Genomic DNA, 21,930 nt, shown 5'->3' with positions numbered 1-21,930 from the left:
CCACCCATGGCTCCAGCCCAGGGCCTCCAGACCAACTCCAGAAGGACCCCACCCCCGTCCCATCCCGGGGGAGAAAGTGAGGCTCTTTGCGTTGCCAAATTCCAGTAATGAATCCCACATACATTCCAACTTCTTTGCTTATTGGAAACCCTCCCTCCACCTTCCGGGTTCCCTCTGAACAGCTGGCCTGCAGAAGTCGCAGAACTAACCAAGCAGAGTGGCTGGAGGTGCCCGTGCAGAAGAGCCGGCTCTGGCTCATCCCCGCCCACCCCTTCCTCTGAAGAGGAGGCCTCTCCACCCGCCCTTCCCTGGGAAAGCTGGAGAAGGAGCCAGGAAAACAGGACCCACCATTAACCCTTCCACGCCTGTCAGCTTCCTGCAGGCACCTCACCCTCCAGGCCTGCAGGGTGAGAAAGGCAGGGGGGTTGGGCACCCTTCACTGACTCCCTCCCGCCAAGCTGAGGAAGTGAGCGTGGATGGCAGAGGCCAGCCACTGAGCCCTCACGCATAAACACACAGCCAAGGCTGGGAGAGCACACGCACACACACGCAGGTGGTAACATGCGTTTCTTAGCGGTGCTTCCAAGCTCTAGCCTTGCATGAGGTGAACGGTATCCGGCTCCTGCAGGAGGAAAGCCCGCGCATCTGCACCGCACCGAGGACACAGACGCAGGGCTCAGAAGCAGGCGTGCTCAGGGGACGGACCCACGGGCTGCTCTGGAGAACTCGTACAGCTCTTGACACACACGGCGTGCCTGCGGTGGAGGCTGCCCACTGCGGGCATGTAAGATGCCAGGTAAGAGGCAAGAGAGCAGGGAGACCGCAAGGCACCCACAAAACTGTAAAGGTCCCATCTGGTCATGAGCATAACGGGCGCCTGTCTTCCCAGCCGCCCACCCTGTGTGGACATCTTTCCGGAATGAGGTGTGGGAGATCGAGCTGTGCTGACCACGCTGGGCCATCTGCCTCCAAACACACACCCGCTCAAAGACAGGCCACAGAACCCGGGCCCGGGAGCCGTGACCCCAGCTCTGCCGCAAACGCACTGACCCTGGCCGAGGCCCTGCCCCATGCTGGGCTGCTGGTTCTCTGCCACAACAAGAGGGGGCTCAGAGGTGCCACCAAGTCAGTCAGTGGTTAATGACGGGGGCTCTGGAGTCAGGCCTCCGGAATTCCAACCCTCCCTCTGCGCACCTGCTGTGTGGCCTTGGCCTGAACCTCTCTGTGCCCCAGGTTCCTCATCTGTGAAATGGGAATAACAGAATCGACTCACAGAGTTGTTGGGGACTTTAAAGGAGGTGCTCCAGGTAAAAAGCCCTACAACCATGCGGGGCCGACAGCAAGCCCAGTTACCATGACCAGACACCAAGCAGCACCAGGTATCGGGGACCCTGTCCAGCCCTGGCAGCCAGGGGCACCCGCTCTCCTTTCCTCTTTCCCCAGTGGAGATAGTGGCCACAGCGGAGCCCAGCCAGCGTTCTCAGTGCCCAGCCGCCCTCCTGAATTAGTGATCAGAGGCCCCGGACCACCACCCTGGGTCCACACAAGGGCAAACCGTCTCCTCATCTACATCAAACCCATGCTTTCCATTCTCACCTCGAAATAGGTCTTTGCTTCATCTACAACAGCAAGTATCAACCCTCAAGTCCATGCTTAGGGGATGCCTGGGACTTGAGGCCTGATGGAACCAGGAGGTCATGTCCCTGGGGCTGCACAGGGCTGCCTGCAGGCCGCCCCTCACACTGTCCCCACCGTATCATGTGCTCCTGTTCCTTTCCTGGCCCTCCGTCCAGCAATGCTCCCGGTGGCCCTGCCAGGAGCACAGAGTGACTGGGGCCAGGACGGTGCAGTGCAGGGCCCGACCACACAGCCAACAGGCTGGAGCCGGGCAGGCCTGACATCCAGAGCCCAGGCCAGTCTTGCCACCTCACCGTGTGGCCCTGGTTCTAGGGAACCTTCCACAGAACGCAGGCCAAAGAGGGGCTGCCTGCCTGGACGGAGGGGGCAGAGGCCCTCCTCTCTCAGGGGGTCTCAGGAGCACATCCTGCAAACACCAAGCCAAGGGCCTCGCACAGGCGGGAAGAGAAACTTCAACACATGCAAATCGGCCCCAGCTTGGTGTTTCTACTGCATCACAAACACACAAAATGACTGGGGCTTGAAGGCTAGAAGATGAGGGCTCTGTGCTGGAGAGCCCCCCAATCAGAGGAGGCCCCGAGCACGCTCTGCTCTCAGCCATCCACTGAGCAGCAGGCGGAAGGCCTTAATTAGTACCATACGCCGCAGTGCCGAGAGCTGCGCCTGAGGGGGGAGGCAGGAAAGGAAACCGACACAGAGCATGAAGGGCTGGGGGAGGGCAGGAGGCGGACCAGGAAAAGAGCGGGGTGCACTCCTGACCAACGCTGCAGGGAAGGGGGTGCAGAGGGGCGGCCCAGCCCCCACTTCCTCTGCAGATTTATCCCAGCACTGGTTACCCACAGCCTGCCCCTGGGACAGCCGGATTCCACTCGGAGGTCAGGCTCCACTGCAGCCGAGCCCCTCCGCCCCTAGAAAGCCAGCCCGGTCAGTGCCGTGGGACACAGCTGCTGTTTCCCGCGGGGATGGTCGGGCCCCGCAGCAGTTTCAGCCTGGATGGCAGACGCGGGTTTGTCTCCTGGACTCACAGTGGCCACCTGGCACTCCCTGTTGGAAGAACTGGCCCTGGGTTGGCCCTGTCTCTGCTCAGACACCAACCTGAGTCAGGGGGACCTCCTCCCTGCTTCCCCTCCCAAAGGAGGGCGGCCAGACCGGTAATGGCTTCCCCCCGCCAGCCCCACCTTCCCCAGCCAACCCGAATTGGCTCAGGCATTCTCCTCCCTGCTTGGCCCAGCACCACCTTGTGCTTCAAGGCAGGAGGCGCCAGGTCAGGGTTCAGGCGATGGCCAGGGGCTGCTGGGTGAACTGAGCCCATGGGAGGGCACCGAGGGGCTTGCAGGAAAAGGCTCCCGGCTCACAGAGGAGGCTCCCGGCAAGGGCACTCCCCTGCCTCTGAATGTGGCTGTTTCGGTGAATGCTGCAGCATCTGAGACCATGGGGACTAGCGCGGACCAAAGCCGCTCCCGAGGACAGCCGAACAGAGAGTGGACCACAGCATCCCTGAGCTGCACTTGGTGCGACAGGAGACTGTCCTTGGAGCTTGGGCCCTTCTGCGTCGGGGTTTCTGTTACTGAAAAAGTGTCCTTTTAGAGCAGCAGAGAGAACAGCGGGCCAGACCACAGGGGACGAGGAAGGACCTCCACACTGGAGCCAGAGATGACCTATATGTGAAGACTCTGACCCCTGCAAAGGCCCGTCCAGAGACACTCCCACCAGTCCCCACTGTCCCCTGCTCAGAGCCAAGGGGGACAGGAGCTTCTGGAGAGGGGACTAGGGAGCCCGCCCCCCCTTGGGAACAGTGACTGTGCTCTGCGCACCGGCTCACCAGCCAGGAGCCCTTCCCACAGACGCTGCAGTCCCCTCTTGATGCTTCCAGAAAAAGCATTCCATCTACAGTCATCAGTGTCCTGAGATCCAAAAATGTTCTCAGACCAGCAACTCCAGGGAAAGCTGACACTGGGTGCTTCCTCAGTGCAGGCACTGCTCCCAGGGCTTCACACGCAGTCCACGCAGCAACCCCATCTGAGCCTTTCTGCCGCTCTCAAAGAAACAGGACACAGAGAGGCTAAGCAACTTGCTCCAGGTCACACAGAGAGAAGGGGCAGGAGCTGGCTCCCTCCAGGGCCTCCTTGTGTCCCCCCGAGGAGAGGCAGGGCGGCCCAGTGGGCCAGTCTCCAAGAAACTCTTGTTCTACTTGGAAACCCAGGGGTCAGGGAGGAGGGTGTTGTCCTCGGCACCAGGCCTGACGCGCAGGAGGCCTCTACAGGTGAATGAATGAACGAGAGGCTGCCACAGGCGTGACAGCAGGACACAATGAAAGCACATTGGCCACGACAAGAGTGGTGGTGGAGGTGGGGACCGCAGGCCTGCCCTAGGCCCTCTGCTTGCATGAACGCATTCCTCACCGTGGTGGTTTTTTGTTTTTTTTTTTGAGAGGGCATCTCTCATATTTATTGATCAAATGGTTGTTAACAATAAAATTCTGTATAGGGGACTCAATGCACAGTCATTAATCAATCCCAAGCCTAATTCTCAAGTCTCCAATCTTCTGAAGCATAACGAACAAGTTTTTACATGGTGAACAAGGTCTTACATAGTGAGTAAGTTCTGACATGGTGAACAGTGCAAGGGCAGTCATCACAGAAACTTTCGGTTTTGATCACGCATCATGAACTATAAACAATCAAGTCAGATACGATTATTCATTTGATTTTTATACTTGATTTATATGTGGATACCACATTTCTCTCTTTATTATTATTATTTTTAATAAAATGCTGAAGTGGTAGGTAGATGCAAGACAAAGGTAGAAAACACTGTTTAGTGCTGTAAGAGGGCAAATGTAGATGATCAGGTGTGTGCCTATAGACTAAGTATTAATCCAAGCTAGACAAGGGCAACAAAATATCCACGGATGCAGAAGATTTCTCTCAAAACGGGGGGGGGGGGGTGAGGTTCTAAGCCTCACCGCTGTTGATCCCCAATTTCTCACCTGATGGCCCCCCTGTGACTGTGCCTGTCTTAGGTTGTTCCTCCCTTGAGGAATCTTACCCGTCTCTGGCTAACCCTCACCATGGTTTTGAGTGGGTGTTTCTATTAGCCTACTTCATAGACAGGAACAAAGTACACTGGCCAAGGTCTTATTGCCAGGAAAGGCTGTGGCCAAGGGTGGAGGCCAGGCACTGTGGCCTCCCTCTGGCTCATGGAATAAAAAGTGGACCAAGGTGTCCACTCCCTGCCCCCAGCCAGGGTCCACTCACTACTGAAAATGCCCCAGCCTGTTTCCAGGTCCCCTGGGCCATGGTGTGGGTCTGCAGCTTCCTGTACCCTCCTAGGGCAATTTGGCCCAATCCTTTTATAAGGCGAGACTCAGGCAAAGAGTAAGGACACCCCCCTACACCCCTTCCCTGCCCCTTGTGCAGCAGGGAGAAGGAACAGATTGCATTTATGTTTTTAAAAAAAATCATCTGTATTAAGCATATGTGCAGGGAAAAACACCCAAAATGTTAACTGCTTGTTTCCATCGGATGCATTTCTGACCATTTTCTTTAGTTTTCCAATTAAAAAAAAATTTGTCATGAGTAGGCATTATTTTTAAAATCACTTGTTTTCAATCAGGAAGACAAACAATTGCTTCTTAGCTTAACCTCCAGGCACTGGCAACGCCTGGCCAAACAGACCGACCGCATGAGCCGTCAGGCACAGTCTCCGGCAGCTCTGAGGGGCCAGGCCCCTTCTCCTCCATGTGCAGAGCCAGGCCAGGGCCCACCGACGGGACGTGCGTTGGGCGCTCCACGAGCTCCGCCATGAAGTCACTTCCCGTGGGGTGGCCGGGAGGATGTGGGTTTAACCAGAGTTTGTGTCAACACAGCTCTGCTTCACACGCAGCCTGGTGGTGGCCCCTCACCCTGCCCGGCATGACGACCCCAGGAAACAGGTTAGCAGGGAGAAGGCCGCTGGGGTGTGATAGCAGAGACTTCCCTGGGACAGATGTGTAAAAACTGCTGCAGCCAGTCCTCTGCGAGGACTTGGGAACTCCAGCGCCCCCTACTGCCCAGCAGCCCAGAGAGGAAGACGGGCCGAGGCCCCCGCGGGGCCAAGGCTGGGGGGCGGCAGGCACCACCGACGCCAGGAGTGGAGCTGGGGTACACGGGAAGGGGGGCAGCCTCTCTGCCACTCCAGCTCCTGTCTCCAAAAGAGGTGGTGGCCCAGGGTGGAGGCCACAACCCTTCCTCTGGCCACAGAAGGAGGCTGCCTGGGACCCAACAGCTACTCCAGCACGTTTTCAGCCCTTTACTCCTGCCTCCTCCTCCTCCACGCTGGCATCTTCTAGCTCCATCTCCTCCAGGAAGTAGACTGTCCCCAAACGTGTCCCCTAAGCACACACCCTGTTCTGATCACAGAAAACTGAAGCACAGCTTCCGGTCTCCTCTGCTGTGAGGACAGAAGTCAGCTGGGTGCCGACACCCAGCAGGGCCTGTCTGCAAAGCCACAGGCTTTTCTCAGTCCCCTCAGATTCTCTGCCACCTCCCCACCAGGAGACCAGCGCCTCCCACCAGTGTAGCAACTGCAGCCCAGGCCACAGAGACTCCCACATCCCTCTGCCTGTGCTGGGTGCCAGCGCTCCGCCAGGCTGGCTGCAGGCGCCAGCCGGACGACCGGCGGGAGGACTGGACAGGGCCCGCCCACACCAGGGCTCCCAGCCACACGCGCAAGGTGGGCACAGGAACCTGCCACCACCCACACGCTTGTCCTCAGGAACCACGACAGGGGGCTGCCGAGCCACCTGGTCCGTGAAGCATGGTTGCTGCTGTCATAGAAGCAGCACTTAGCATTTATCAAACACACTATATGTCCAGGGCTGCGCCTGTCCGTTTCTTACAGCATCTCACTGAATCCCCACGTTTGTCCCCAGCTTGTGAATGATGAGACAAATTCAGAGTAAACCTGCCTAGAAGAGTAAGCGGCAGGACCAGACTTTGAACCCAGGCCCAGCTCCCACCTCCCTGTCTTCCTTGTGCAAACCAGGTGTGGGCACAGAGTACGTGCTTATTAAATACTCTTTCCCGCCTGCACCCCACCAGCTGGGGAGCACTCCCTCCCCCCACTGACTCCCACGGCCCTCCCACCCTGTGCTCAGAGGCTTCCAGCGCAACCCAGTGCCTCCGGCTGCCACAACCAAGGGACTGGAGTCCGCCCTGCACCTCCAACACATTCGCAGAGCGCAAGCCAGGCCAGGCTGGGGGCAAGGTGGGGTACCCCCTACCAAGAATGGGACACCTGGCCCCGGCCGTTTCTTCATCTGGGGCTTCAACTCATGCTGCCATGGCACTGCCCTAACTCGGCCTCCTGGAGCCTCAGGCTGGGCAGGCTTGAAGGCCCGCTCTGTGCCCTCCCTTCCACTCCACCCGGCCACCCGCTCTGGACTGGTCCTCCTGCTCCCTCACCATGCCCAGGGCACCAAAGCCTGTTGGTGGGCTCAGGGCTTCCCAGTATCTGATTTGGCTCCAGCAGCCCAGCCAGACAGCCCCCGACGTGCTAAGCTGCACCCACTGGGTATTGCTCCCTGCTCTGGGAATGCTCAGATTCAGGCCCTCGCTCAGGCCAGGAGCGCAGCCTCCCTGGGGGCTCCAGTGCAGAGGTATTTCTGACTCCTGCTTGGCACCAGCCATCAGCAATCCACTTACTAGCACTGGTTTCGCTGCTCTGTTGTGGTATGACAATGCCCCTTTACACTCTCTCCTAATCTTTGCACCAGACAAACATCTCACTTTCCATGGCCCACTAGATGCCACTTCCTCCGGGAAGCCTTCCCTGGTTGCTCCAGCTAGAGGAAGCTTCTTCCTGTGCTCAGTATTCAACAGGCATTGACTGAGCACCTACGACATGCCAAATCCTGGGGACACCAGGCCAGCTCCCCCTGCCCTCGCGGAGCTTGCACTCCATGTGAACAAGCGGGTGGTAAGGCTCTTACAGACCCATCCACGCCTCACAGAAAGCAACCCACAGGTGCAGGAGGGCTGCTTTACCTGGGTTTATGGGGGAGCTTCTCCAAGTGGTGGCATTTAGGCAGGGACCCAAATGAGGCGGCAGAAGAATCCAGGAGGACACGTCCTAGGAAGGAAGAGGCAGACTGAGGGCCCTCAGTGGGAACGAGCCCGTGCGCCCCAGGAGCAGCCAGGCCCGGGGGCTGGACTCCCAGCACGGGGGCACCCACGGGGAGGTTTAAGATGCAGACTGGAGCCCATTCTCAGGAAATCACAACGCCAGGCTCTTGGCGTCCAGCCACCACACACCTCCAGGGGGCGCCCTTCACACACATTACACATGCGGGTGCCCCGGGGAGGGTGCAGGGGCCTTGTGGGGTGGACTGTTGGGGGCAGCCTGGGGCGGGCAGGAGCGCTCAGATCCAGGATGCTCTGGCGGCAGCTGTGTGGGGCAAATGATGCCCCAGTTCCTCAGGCCCAGGCAAGAGGGTGGGTGGAGGGCACTGTTTCCTGGCGAAAGAGGCCCGGGGCATGGACTCGGGAAGAAACCTGAGCTGGGCTGGGCTGGGCTGGGCTGGGCAGGGCAGGAGGCACCCAGTATAGCTCCGGGGAGGGCTGGGCGGGAGAAGGGGACTTGGAAGTCACTCCCCCCTCAGAACCCGCTGCTCCTCCTGATCACCTGTCCTGGGCCCCACACACACCTGAGTGCACGTACCTCACCTGCTCACAGAGGTGCGCACCTCCTCAGCACATCACACAGAGCCCCAAGTGACCCTCATGACATGCCTCCTTCTACAGATTAGGACCAGCACACAGGAAGGCACGTCTGTCCAGGATCGTATGGCCGGTGTGGGGCAGAGCTGGGCTAACCCTGAGACTGCTGGCTCCAAGCCAGACATCAGCTTTGCTCCAACACAGACCCTAAGCACATGTGTGAATGTCTATCGGCTGGGCAGGTAAGGAGGTGAGTGGGTGGACGGCCAGCCAGCCAGGTGGGTGGGTAACTCGTAGGGCCTGTGCAGAGTGGGTGAGGCTGAATGACCACATGTGGAGGTCCAGCCCACCCCTGTGCAGAGTGGGCACTCAGCCAAGGAGCTCTCACTCCACTCCCGGGGAGTGTGACCTCCCCCAGGCTGTTCTTGGCACCCTGCCCTCTCCCAGAGCGGCACTGACCTACACCACGTGACCTGGGCCTGGGAAGATGGACCCAGTTGTGGGAGGTTGTGCGGACTGGGGACTGCGTGTGCAGGAGAACCCAGCTGCACAGGAAGCCGGGCCAGCAGTCTCCGGAAGCCTCCAGGCTTTGCAGGCCAGGCTCCCAGTGTCTCTTGCTGTGGGGCCCTCTCCTGCCTGTTGCCAAGAGCCTCTGACCCCCACCTATGGGCTCCATAGGTCCAAGAAGGGGGATGTGGCCTTATCCCCAGGCTGGCTGCCCACCCCGAGGGCGACTCTGGCTGTGCCCCCTGCCTGTCCTGGCCCCGTTTTAGCTGTGGGGATGCTGCTTTGGGGCTACCCATATATGGAGGGAACCCCAGCCAAGCTGGCAGACCAAAGGCTGTCACAGTGGCAGAGAAACCATGCACCTAATTTATAAACCAGCTGGGGCTCTGAAGTCAAACAGCTCCTGTTCAAGCACAGGTTGACCATTTCCAACTGTGTGGCTTGGGGCAGGTTACTCAACCTCTCTGTGCCTCCATCCCTTCTCTGAAGCAGTAACAGTAACTGTCTCACAGTGCGCATAAAGCGCATAAAGCACACATTGCCTGGAGCCCAGCCCTTGAAACCTGTGAGTGAGCAGTGAGTGGTCACTGTGATTAATGAAATATTAATAAAGACTAGGAGGGAATGACAGCCTCCCCACGGTGTCCCTAAAATGGAAACAAATCTGCACAGCACTCAAAGCCACAGAAAGCAAGCCAAGGGCAGGCTCCCAGGTCTTGCTTCCAGCGTGCAGGGCCATTCCCTCGCAGAACATTCCCTCCTGGCCTCCACAGGCAGGGCGCAGGGCAGGCCGCCACCCTCTGGATTATCTCATAGCTGGCACCTGCTTCCAAAGCACATGGTTGGACTTTCCAGATCTTTCCTCCCCTCTCTCTGACCTTCCCCTGCTCGGTTACTGGCACCCCCCCATCCCTTCTTACTCACTCTCTCCTTTCATTCCTGTTCAAAAACAAATAACCCAGGCCAAATGTGTCAGCTGGCTCTCTGGAAAAGCTTCTCTGCAGCAGGAACATGTGGTGGTCACACAGCAGGGGCAGCGGCACTACACAGGTTTGCTCACCATGGAGCCACCATTGCAGGACACAGTGAAGGGGGTGCTGAGACTGGGTCAGCGGGCAGCGAGCAGGGGCAGCCCGGCCTCCACCCCAATTAGGATCCAGCCTGGGGCCACATCCCTGAAGTTTCTCGGGCAAGACTTTACACACACACACACACACACACACACACACACACACACACACAGTCACACAGTGACACACCCCACATGCAGTCGCCTGGTCATGCTGCTGCTGTGACCTCAGAGCCCAGACATTCTCACCTGGTGCCAACCCCAGAGTGGAGTCAGACCAGAGGACAAGGACAGGAGGTGGAAGGCCTAGGGAGGAGTGTAGCGCAGTGTTTGGGGAACTTCCTTTTGCAAAGTTCCACCCACCCCACCACCCGACCCTGGTTCTGAAGGGCTGGGCTCAGGCCCGGGAAGCTGCATCTCAGATCCAGAACTATCTGGAACTGCCCAGTAGAAACACGAGCCCGGAAGGTACAACTCTAACCATGGCCAAGGGCAGGGAGGAGTGCGGCGCTCTGTGGGTGAGTGCCTTCTGCCTCCCTGTGGCCCCGCGGAGCACTCCCCGGGGAGGGAAGGGCCCTGAGGGTGAGGACAGACGGGCTTCCCGGGTCCCCTGCACCCCGGGTACCCTGCACCCCCGGTCCCCTGCTCTCATTCCAGCTTCCCCCCACCTCACACCCCTTGGCCAGAAATAGGGGACCCTACAATGGAAACTCCCCGCCTGCTCCCTAGGCCATGCTAGCGGGCTCACCTCCCCACTGCCTGGCCCCAAAGCAGGGCGTTGACAACAATAGAGAACTGTGTTTCCCACTGTCTCTCTCCTGACAGTCTGATGCACCAGGGGGCCTGGCCGTGGAAGCATGGACCTGGCCCTGGGCTGTAAGAGCCCGGGGCCCAGTATGCAGGAAGCACCCAGGAAGCATCAGAAGAAAAACCCTAGGGCCCACCAGGCCCTCTGCTCTTCTGACCTTCACCCCAGTGGGGTGAGAAGTTCCTAGGGAGAGAAGCCTGCAGACCCCACCCCCTTCCTCACCCACCTCAGAGCCTAGCTCAGCCCAATCAGGAGAGTGAAGGAACCACTCCAAGTTCCAGGAAGATCGATAACACAGGTGTGCCTGCAAAGCCCTCACTGTACACAGGGGCGAACTGCTCCAGGACCTGTAGGGACCTGCTCCTGAGCCAGGGGAGCAAACACCAGCAGGCTAGGATGCTGTGCCAGCCCAGGGTCTCCCACTGTTCCCAGGGCCAGCCTGCAGCCCATGATGCAGGAGGTTTGAATTCAGCCCCCTTTGCAACCAAGAAGGCACCCCCCAGGCCCCCTACCCCCACCCAAACATCTCCTGCTGGTTCTCACAGACACTCAGGCTGGGCTTGGTTGGGGGGGATGCGGGGGTTGTTGAGGAGGAAGAGAAGGTCGAGCCCAGCAGGGCGGGGGCTGGCTGGGGTCCCTGCAGCTGTGATTCAGGGGAGAGAAATGGGACTTCCAATCTGTTCCCACTCACCCCCTTGACAAGCAGTACCTTATTTCAAAATCCAGGGCAGCTGAGGGCCTAGAGGAAGATGGGGAATACCAGAGTCCCTCCTCACTCCATCATCTCACGGTGCCTTGCAAGAGAAAGCAGCAGAAGGAGGGTGCCAGCCTGGCAGCAGTGCGTCCCATCCAAAGCCCAGGGCAGGGCCCGCCGTGCACTGGCTCTGTCCCTGGATGGCTGCAAAGGCAGAGACCGCCTCCCCCACTGCCACCAGCTCAGCACAGGCTCCCCCAAGGCTCAAATCCAGACTGTTAACAGCTGGGGGCCTTTGGGCAAGATGCTGGAGCTCTCTGGGCCTTGATTTCCTAATCTGGAAAATGGGACAATGAGAGTAACTATTGCTCCCAGTGGCCAACCTTATCCTGCCAGAGTTGTTAGGCTGGTCGTTGGTACCAACTGCTCAGCCCTCTCCACCAGCTGACACAAAGACTTCTGTAACTGGTGCCACGGGGATCTGGACTGGAAGGCCCAGGAAAGTCTCCCAATTCTGAATCCCATCTGGAAGGGGATGACTCCTCAAGCGAGGAGCCATAATGTGCGGGAGGGGGGAGGACCAGCCCATGGGGGGGCCCATCCACAGCTCAGCGGCCAAGCCACAGGAAACCTCTCAGAATGCGCCCCACCCCTGCAGAGCCGCCTATGGACACTGAGGCTCAACATGCCCCAACCTTTGGGGTCCAAACAGGATCACCCAGCTGGAGCCACACATCTCATGGGCTTGAAGGCGCGGGGGAGCACCCAGGCTTTGTTCAGGATGGGGAAGGCACCAAGGCCAGGGTGGCCAGGACCCCATGCTGCCCACAGAGGGCACAGCGCACATCGCACATACCCACCAAGAACAAGCATGAGTGATCAGTGAGACCCGGCACCAACTTGCTGCCACGGGAAATGTCAGGGACTCGGCTTCCAAGGGCTTAGCTGGGCTATCCCGCCTGAACAGCATGTCCTTTTACAGCGCAGCCCGGAAACCATCAACAAAGCCAGGGTTTGGTTCGAGGTCTCCCGCTGTTCATGCACCAGCTTAGCTCACGGCTGCCCTGTGCAAACTGCCGGTCACCCTCCCTAGAGACACGGGAATGGCCAAGCCCCGCCCCCACCCTGCAACCGGCTGCTGCAAGAAGGTGGGGCTGTGACACTCCTTGGTGGCCCAGGTACTGGCCTAGGTGTGGGGCTAGGCTCCTGCCCGGGGGACAGACAGGGACAGGCTGGGTCCGGCCTCCTCCCCCAACCGCAGGCCTGGCTCGTCCACCACAGCCACGCCCCGACCCCGAAGCCCCTGCACCCTTGATGCGGCACGCCCAGCCCACACCTACCTGGGGGCCAAGGGCCTGAAATCCAGGCGGGCAGGGAGGGTCAGTGGCTGCCAGCCTTGTTTCAGGAGTGCCTCAACCCTCTGTAACCTGAGCCCTGTGTGGCAGGGGTTGCCACCTCATCCTGCCTGCTCTCCCTATCAGGCACCAGATACGCATTAGTCAGCGGCCGGTGAAGGAAGGCCCGACTTAGACCAGAAATAAGGGGTGATCATTCTGCGGGTGGAAACAGAGCCCTCTTCTCCCTGCTGGGTGAGCTGCTGCCGGACTGTGTAGGGAGGCAGACACTGTCCCCAAGGGAGCAGGCAGACTCGGGCGTGCTCTGGGGTCCCAGTGAGTAACGACGCCCTTGGGTGTGACCTCCCCTCTAGCTTAGCTCCTGGTCCATAGTGTGCTCCCCCTCTGCTCCCATCCCTGTGCACAGGAGGTCGCTGACACCCCAGGGTCTCCAGACCAGGAGGCTGCATCTACAAGTGTGACCCCCCCAGGGGGGAGGGGCAGGGAGACACCAAGCCCCTGTGTTCCAACAGCAGCCTCCGCGTGCCCCTCGGAGGTTCCCACGGGCCCCGCTTCGGCCCAGCTGGGAGCTAAGACCTGGGAAGAGGACGTGCTCCTCTGCCAGCCCAGGGAGTCCCCGGAAGGGCTGTGCTTTCGGCGGAGCATCTAGAGACCTCGCTGGGGGCACAGAGCAAGCAGAGCGGGAAGCCAGTGGGCAAAGGAAGCCAGCAGGCGGCTCCATGGGCAGGGCTGCCTTCCCACCATCAGCAGGAGCGGGGCCCACAGGCCCAAGTTCTGTGTGTGCGTGCATATATGTATGTATATATGCACCTTTTTTTAAGATAGTAAACATTTGCAAATTAAAATAACGGCTTCTGTACAATTAACTTCCATTTATACCGCCCCTTGTCTGACAGACAGTCCGGGATCTCCCGAGAGCTTCAGTGAGAACTGCGCACACTTGTCTGGCTCTGTGGAGAGTTCTATACACGCTGAGATACAGTACGTTTCTGTATCAGGTCCTGTACCAATGTTCAATGCCTTCCTAACGTCATGATTTAACCCGCAGACCCCTGCCGCCGCCGTCCCAGAACTCGGAGGAAACTGATTTGTCGAGGACGTTCTGCCCTGTCCCAGGGGGTCCAGTTCTGGGAGCCTCCCTGCCTCCCCTCCTCCTGCTCAGTGCTCAAGCTCCACACCCCTCCTCCTAATTATCTCCTGCAAACCCTCAAGGGCTTTTCTACCCGGACAGCACGGTTGCTGGGGCTGCACAGAAATCATTAATAACACCACCACCTAGCATCTATTCAGCATTTACTGTGTGCCCAGCTCAATAACGGTGAGACAACATTCGTGGATGGTCACGACGCTCCAGGCAGGCCTGACTTCACCCTCCCAGCAGCTCCCGACTGAGTCAGTCCTGTAAGTGGCAGAGGCACCAAGTGGTCAGTCAGGCCCAGAGCCAGAACAGGAATCTGGTGGTTATCAGAGTACACGGAAGACAGCTCAAGGGTGGGGCCCCCCATCTTATCCTGGCCTTACAAATGAGGTGACAAGGGTTGTCAGCGGTGCCAAGTGACTTCCGGGCTCCAAATCTGGGTGTTCTGCTTGTGGTTGCCATGTGAAGCACAGGAGCCCCAGAAGCCAGGGTAGAGTGGAGGGGTGGTCGCCCAGTGGGCGGAGGGTGCCCTCAGGGCTGCAGTCCCCAACCTGGGAGCTCTTCAAAGCCACAGGAGCAGGGACAGGACTGCCCTTGGGCCACAGCCTCAAGGACACTCAATTATGCTTCACTCAGGACTGGAGGGGTCTCCCTGGCTCCTCCCAGCCCCCACCATGGCCAAGGAGACCCTGGGCTCACCCGGTTCCTGGGCAGGGCAGCTGGCTCCGGACAGCACCCTTGGTACGTGTAACTGTCCTTCATCCTAGCCGTGGTCCCTGTCACTGCTTCAGGAGGGGCCTAAGGACCCTACTACTCTTCCTGCTCCGCCTGGATGTCTGGGTGTGCAGGGGCGTTTCTCTCCCGCCACCTCCATTAAGGGGGGCAGATGCCTCAACATAGATGCCAAACATCCAGCAGCAAAATGCCAGGCTGGGAGGGCCACTGGGCTGCTCCAGCCTGTCCCTGCGCCACCTGCCGCTCCCTCCCCCGCAGGCCCTCCCCATGGTGCTCCAGCTGCGTTCTCACCTCCCCAACCAACCAGCCAGGTGCTGCTGCTGTCTCCAAGTTAAAAGCCAAACTCATGCACCCCTCAGACCTCAACCGTGTCACTGCCGAGTCTGGGCAGAGATAAGTGAGGCATCGCCCAGGTGCAAAACTGCAAGGGGTGCCAAAAAACTCAGCGACCAAGATAAATGGTATTTCAGTGCAATATTTTCTAAAATTCAGAATTTTGCAAAAAATTCCACAATGAGCAAAATCCAACAGGGTGGGGATTAGGGTGAGGAGGTTGAGGCCAGGCCCGTGTTCTTCATTCAATATATAGGTATTTGTTCATCATGAACTTCTCTGCATAATTTTGATTTTTTTGAAGTACTGCATTACAACACTATGTATTTTGATCCCTGAGCTTTTGAATGCACAGCCCCCCACACCTTATATTTTGTGAGTGCCCCACTTGGCTTGTCCTAATCTCCACTTCTACCCAATGCCACCAGTCATTTCCCAGCCACCTCTCCGGCTTGAATATTCTCTTTAGTTGTCACCTCATCTGTCATGCTTTGTTTTACTGACTGATATGTTTATCCTTTGTCCCCTCCCATCAGCACATACACCCAGGAAGACAGGATTCCCGTCTGTTTGTATGTACATCACGGCAGATTCCTCAGTGCCTGGCACACAGCAGCTCTTCATATTTCTTGAATAAACAAACATGCCTGGCATGCAAATCTGATCAAGCCCTGCTGGAACACCACTGGTGGGTCAGCCCTGTAACACAGCATGCTCAAGCCACCTCTGGCATGGCCCGCCCCCATCCCATTGTCCAGGCCAGCATGTCCCAAACTATGGGTCCTGACTCATTAATGGGTCCTGAAAACTATTTAGTGGGTCACAACCAGCATTTTTTATTTTTTACACTTAGAAGAATACATTCATAATAGAAAAAAGTTGAAAACAACCTAAATGTCCATCGGCTGGTAAAATGTGCTCCATCCATACATGCCATATAACTTGGCTGGAAATAGGAATGAAGGGCTGAGACATGCAACAGCAGGGACAGGCCTTGAAAACATTACACAATGTGAAAGAAGCCACTCATGGAAGACCACATGTTGTATGATCCCATTTCTAAGAAATGTTCATAGCCGGCAAATCTACAGACAGAAAGCCTACCACTGCTTAGGGCTGAGGGAAACGGGTAACAGGGGGGTGACTGCTGAAGAGAGGGGGATGCTTCCAGAGGGAATGCAAGGGGTCTGACATCAGATGTGCTCTCCATTGTACTGCCTGCGAAGGAACTAAAACTACTGACTACACACGTCAATGAACGCGCCGTTTGCGAACTGTGTCTCAAAAAAGCTCTTTTCTAAAAAAGGAGAAAAGCTCTCTATCCCAAACAGAAAAGAGTGGAGAACACCAGTGGGCAGCAGGCAGAGCAACAGTAAGAATGACTCCAGAGAGAGGTTCACTTGTGCACACACACCCCCACCTACAGGTACATGTGTCCTGACCTGTGGTGTAGAATGTATTTCTTACCAGGGCTGCACTCCAAAATCAGTTTGAAAGCTGCTCTCTGGGTAACACCAAGCCCACGAGACCCAAAACCCACCAGCACTCTGCCCCCTTCAAGACCCAGGTCCCCACACTGCCTCCAAGAGGGCCCCACCAGCAGGGTTGGGGGGCTCTCTCCTTGGGGTGCTGGGCTGTCTGGACACATCCCTCCTGGAACACGTCACCACACATGTGTCTTTCAGAGGGAGCATCACCAGGACATCAGCCTCAGGCAGTCTGTCCCTGCACGATCTCCTCTGCGGACACACCCAGCCATGGGCACCCACTGGGGTGCCCAGATAGACAGTGCTAATCATGGGGGGCGGGGACCCCCACTATCCTCTCTACACACTCCCATTTCTGGATTACCTAAGGGATTTTAAATAGCTTAAAGGATTATTTTCTAGAAAAAAAGGTGTAAAATAAAAGACGGAAAAAACAAAAGCTTAAAGAAACATAGGAAAAGAAAGGTTTTTTTAAGTCTTTAAAGTACTAGGCGCCCACGCAAGTACTCGGGTCAGATGGTGAATTCTTTAAAAGTTTGAACATAGAGATGACTGTACTGCTGTTTAAACAGTTCCAAAATACAGAGGAAAAAAGAAACGCATCCAAATTATTTTTGCCAAGCCAGCACGACACTGACACCCAAACCAATAAAAATGACACACACATGCCCCACATGCTACAGACCGAGCTCACTGTGCACATCTGTGCAAAAAACGTTTTCCCCTACCTCACTGTTTAAACCCAAACTGCAATGGATTAATGATTTCAGATCATAAAAATGGAACCATGAAAATACTAAAAGAAAACGTGTGAATTTTTCCCTTTGTTGGGATACAGAAGGCTTCTGAACAAGACGTGAGCCCCAGAAGAGGAAGGCAAGAGAAGGCACTTGGCAACCAAAGGGTTCAAAATCTTTAACCCTTTAGTTTGGAAGAACACACTCAAAACAGAATTGAAAGTAAGCAACTGGGGAAAAGCCCTTGTGCCAGCTACAACAGACGTGGACAAAGAACTCTTTAGAAATTAAAAAAAATTGAACAAGAAAAGGAGTAACAGCCCAACTGGAAAAAAATGAACCAGGGACAGGAATGGGCAGTTCACAGGAAACCCAGGGCCGCTGGCCTATGAATATAGGAGAAGATAACCCCCCTCACATAATGAAAGACTGTACAAACTAAAACACCAACCTCCCAGTCCAGGGCGAACGAACGCCCTGAGACCTCTCTGCCATTAGGGTTAGAAATCGGTGAAACCATTTTAGAGGCCAATTTGGCAACATGGACCCAAAGTTTAAATGCACAAACCCCATTCCAAAAAGTCTACCCGACTGTCACGTGTGCACAAACGTAAATGTAAGGATGCTCAGCGTTTATCAGTGAAAAGCTGGACAAGAATAGTAGGACCATGTAACGGTATCAGCTCAGCCATCAAAGGGCATCACCAAAGCCACAATGCCGACACAAAGACACCGTCCGGTGTCATTAAACAGGAAAAGTAAGTAGTTGCAGACGTCTGATCTCATTTGTGTTCTCAAAAAGCCTCTATGATATTTACACACAGCCTTCTTCACACATGCCCTGAATGACTGTCCCACAGGCAAAATCCGAAGCACACAAAGGCGCCCAGCTGTTGACACAGGCTGCCCTGGGGAAAGGGCAGGGGGTCGGGGGACCCACACTTCCTTTTCAAGTTTCACATGACCTTTATTTCTTCTCTTCTAACACTGACCATGCACTGCTCTTTAAAAGTAGAAGAGAAAAAGGAGCATTTAAACACAAGCTTGTGGAGGACAGTGCCCTGAGCAAGCCCTCCCGTCATTAAACAAGGGGATGTACTTGTTGATCAAAAACTCCTGGGTGCCCGGCCCACGCTGGCAGCCTTCACACTACCACTTCCTTCTAATGACACTGTGCCTGAGGGATTATGCCCAACACGACGAGAAAACGGACTCAGCAGAGATCACAAGGCCTGTGCAGGGCAGAAACAAGAGCCAAGCAGGTCTGAGGGGGAGGCCCATGCTGCTTGGCCATCTCCCCCCGCAGGGCAAGGCCATCCCGGAGGCTCCTGGCGCTGAGAGTCTGTGCTTCAAGGTTGTGACCTCTGTGCATCATTTTGGAAGGAGGGAGATGGCAGCAGTGGGGAGGGGGAGGGGGGGCTGACGTCCAGCCCCCCTCCAATCAGAGCATGTTCATTCTTGCGCAGCTCCCAACCCCCCAGAGAACTGGAACTCGGGCCCAGGAACCAGCTGCCTTTGCTCATGACAGCTTCAACCCACAGGTCCGGGTGTCCCTGGGACCCCATGGGGGCACTAGTGACACCCACAGAAAGCTTGGAGTGTTGGAGAAAGCCAAATCAGAGAAGACACAAGAGAAGAAGTATATCCTGCCCACCCCCCAACACACAGCTCTCCAATTCAGGGCCACAGGTCCACATTCGGCCACATCAGGCCAGTGTGAACCACGTGGCATCCTCCAGGCTGGCTGCCAGAACCTGGGGTCTGGGCAGGGCTGCCCTAACTTCAGGGCAGTGGGTGGGGGTCTGTGCTGCTCCTCCAGGGCTGAGTGTGCCCTCTGTCCAGGCCGCAGAGCGTGGCTGTCTGGCCCAGGCACATGCCCCCGACAGCGGCCTCACCGTGCAGACCCTGGCTCGCAGCAGCTGTCCTGGGCCTGCGAGGCTGAGCATGCGGACTCGGCTCCTCTGCTGGCAGCGGCCCCAGCTCCCTGGGATCAGCACCCTGAAGCCTCGCCCAGCGCCATGTGTCTGGGGACCAGGCTGGGTGGTCAGGGCCACGGCCTCTAATGCTGCAGGGGGCAGAGCGGAGAGCCGCCTCCAGCGCCTGCCTCCCTGCCCGGCCCTCCCAGCAGCTGCACCCGGCTCTATTTAAGGATCCACAGCTGCTGGCTGGCATTCTGTAGCCAGGCCCAGGCTCCTGCTACCACTGGGCTAGGCTGGGCAGACGGCTGGGCAGACAGCTGGGCGGGCCACCGAGGGAGACGCGTTCTTTCTCCTGGGCCCTGGAGCCCAGCTCTGTCCTCATGCCCCCTACTCTGCGCCCCCTTAAGGGACACACCTCGGCCTGGCCACTGTCCTCCTGTCCCTCCATGCACAGGTACTTCCTGCTTCAGACCTGGGTGTCATTCACAGGGACAGCTCAGAGAAGCAGTGTGCCTGTTCTCAAAAGCAGGAAAGAGAAAGAGACCCAACCCCCAGAGGTAAGAGGGTGTGTGGACGTCCTCTGGGCCCAGGTCGGGAACACAGGAGGAGCTGAAGCAGGGCGCTCTCCCAGAAGCGGCAGCCCGGTGGGAACACCTCTGCTGTCCCGCCAGAACGGCCCCACACAGAAGAAACTACAGGCTAAGGCCCAAGGCATGGCAACATGCAACATGCAACACACCACATGCAACAAGCCACATGAGAGCTCACTCCTCTGCTGGCTTTGTCAGATGCAAATGAGTCCCTCAGCATTTATCAAGCTCCTACTGTATGCCAGGTGCTGTGATGACATGGTGGACAAGGTGCAGAACCTGACCTTGGGGAGTTCACAGCCCAGGTCAGGCCCACAGTAGACCCTAGTTTTGGGTCCTACCATGGATGGAACAGGAACACCCCCAAGAACTTAGGTGAGTGCCAGCCCAGGGCTCCCCATTCACCACCCTGCCCAGCCAGCCTTAGCCTCCCCATGGCCTCTAGTGAGATCCGGAGATGGCAGAGAACCAGACCACAGTGAGCGGCCAGTGCCGCCTTATAAGGCAGCCCCAGGGAAACTTGGCTGGTGTGGGCCTCGGAGCCAGAGGCGGTGGCTCCTGGGGAAGGGCGGAGCCAGCAGCCTCCTGCCCAGAGCCACCATGCAGGGGCAGGGGAAGAGCAGAGGCCTGGAGGGCACAAGGCCGTTCCCTCCCAGGGCCTGAGAGAATGAGAGAAGAGCAGGGTTGACCCCGAAGAGCGGCAAGGAGGGCCGGGGCTGGGGCCAGGGGTCAGCAGCCTCAGAAACAAAGAACCCAACATGCCAGAGTCAGACCCGTGGGCTCTTGATCAGGAAACCATCCGCTTGATCCCCCAAGGCACCCGTGGGGTCCCTGCGTCTGCCTGCAAGAGCCACAAAAAAGCCCTGTCCTCCTCTCTCCTCCAGCAAGCATGCTCAAGCTCATGCAGCATGACCGTGTCCGAGTCACTTCCTCCGTATCACGGGATCCTTTAGGAAGAACAAAGCCCACAGCCCCGCCCATGGTGACCTAGAATCTAGTGAGGGCACAGAGGGGGTTCTGAAGAATACACAGCAGGCATTAAGAGCGGATACTGCTGGATTACAGGTGAATTTTAATTTCTTTCTAGTTCCTATGTTTTCTGAATTAAAAATAAAATTCTCTGAAAACTATTTTTACATTAAAAAGCCTAGGAGAGGAAAGAAACAATTTACATTCCAAGACAAACATGAGATATTATACATGAGAAAGATGCAAAAAGGTCCAAGAGTCAGAGAAGTTAGGCCACTTCCAGTGACTGAGAGGGCTTCACGGAAGAGGTACCATTTGAGCTGGGCTTTGAAGGATGCATAGGAGTTCAGAAAGCAGTGATGTGAAGAGGAGTAAGGTCGGGCATCAGGGAGCCAGGAGGTCGAGGCAGAGCCCTTGTGAGGAAAAGTGGCCCATGGGAGATGATGAAAGGCCCAGAGCAGGGAGGGGGGAGGTGTGAGCGGGCCGAGATGGAGAATGGATGGTGGGCGAACCAGCCAAGGCTCAGAGTGGGCATGGATCTCATCTGTGCTATGCTTCAGGTGGGTCAATCTGGGGACAACTCAGCTGGGGCCCCAGAGGAGCCTACCCTGCACCCGAAGCCACAGTCTAAATGGTTTCCCGGAGACAGAGGCCGAGGCTGAGCGTCTGATCGGAGCACGCAGGGTCCTCCCCTTCCTGAGGTTTTGCCCCTTCAGGGCCAGCTGGCCCTCAGGTATAAGGCCAGTGTGCCCACAGAGGGCAGTCAGAGCAGGACGTGCAGGGTTGGCGGCTTCCGATTCAGCCCCCAGAGGGTCAGAAGGGGACAGGAGATCCGGGTCTGCAGGAAGTCAGGACAGGAAGCAGGGCCACAGGAGAGCCAGACCTGTGCCTGGATGGACCAGCCAGGCCGCAAGCAGAGGAGGGCAGGGCTGAGTGCACAGCACCTCAGAGCAGGGCTGGGTGGGAGCCTGGACCTGGGGCCCTCCCACACCACTATGATGCACTCCAGGAACACCCCTGACTGGGAAGGCCCTGCCCTGCACCCGGACTTGCCCAGGACTTCAAGGCTGTGTCAGGGCCACCAGCCCACAGCTGGCCTTGCTCCCTCCTGCCAGCCGGCTTCTTGCCCTGCATCCTTCCAGGCCCAAGGTTGGGCTCCCTCTGCAGTGACTCTGTAGTGCGATATTTAGGTGAAAAGAATCCTCCCACAGTGAGTCACCTGAGCCCCCACCTCCTCCAGCCCCTGCCACCGA

At 57.4% G+C, this 21,930-nt stretch overlaps 1 protein-coding gene across 8 annotated transcripts in view; it reads right to left on the bottom strand.

The window, feature by feature from the left end:
• SEPTIN9 (septin 9) overlaps positions 1-21,930 on the bottom strand; it is a 144,434-nt gene that overhangs the window by 43,573 nt on the left and 78,931 nt on the right. Inside the window, exon 1 of one of the 8 annotated variants that reach the window (XR_008997481.1) lies at positions 12,755-12,885. The exons of the other annotated variants lie outside the window; for them this stretch is intronic. The gene's annotated coding sequence lies outside the window, so the exon portion shown is untranslated. Of the gene's footprint in view, positions 1-12,754; positions 12,886-21,930 lie in introns of those variants that run through there. 8 annotated transcript variants of the gene reach the window in all.

The sequence above is a fragment of the Manis pentadactyla genome, chromosome 4 (assembly GCF_030020395.1).
Source record: "Manis pentadactyla isolate mManPen7 chromosome 4, mManPen7.hap1, whole genome shotgun sequence".
Lineage (NCBI taxonomy): Eukaryota > Metazoa > Chordata > Mammalia > Pholidota > Manidae > Manis > Manis pentadactyla.
Note: the sequence above shows the minus strand (reverse complement) of the source record. Positions and strands in the feature narration are given on the sequence as shown.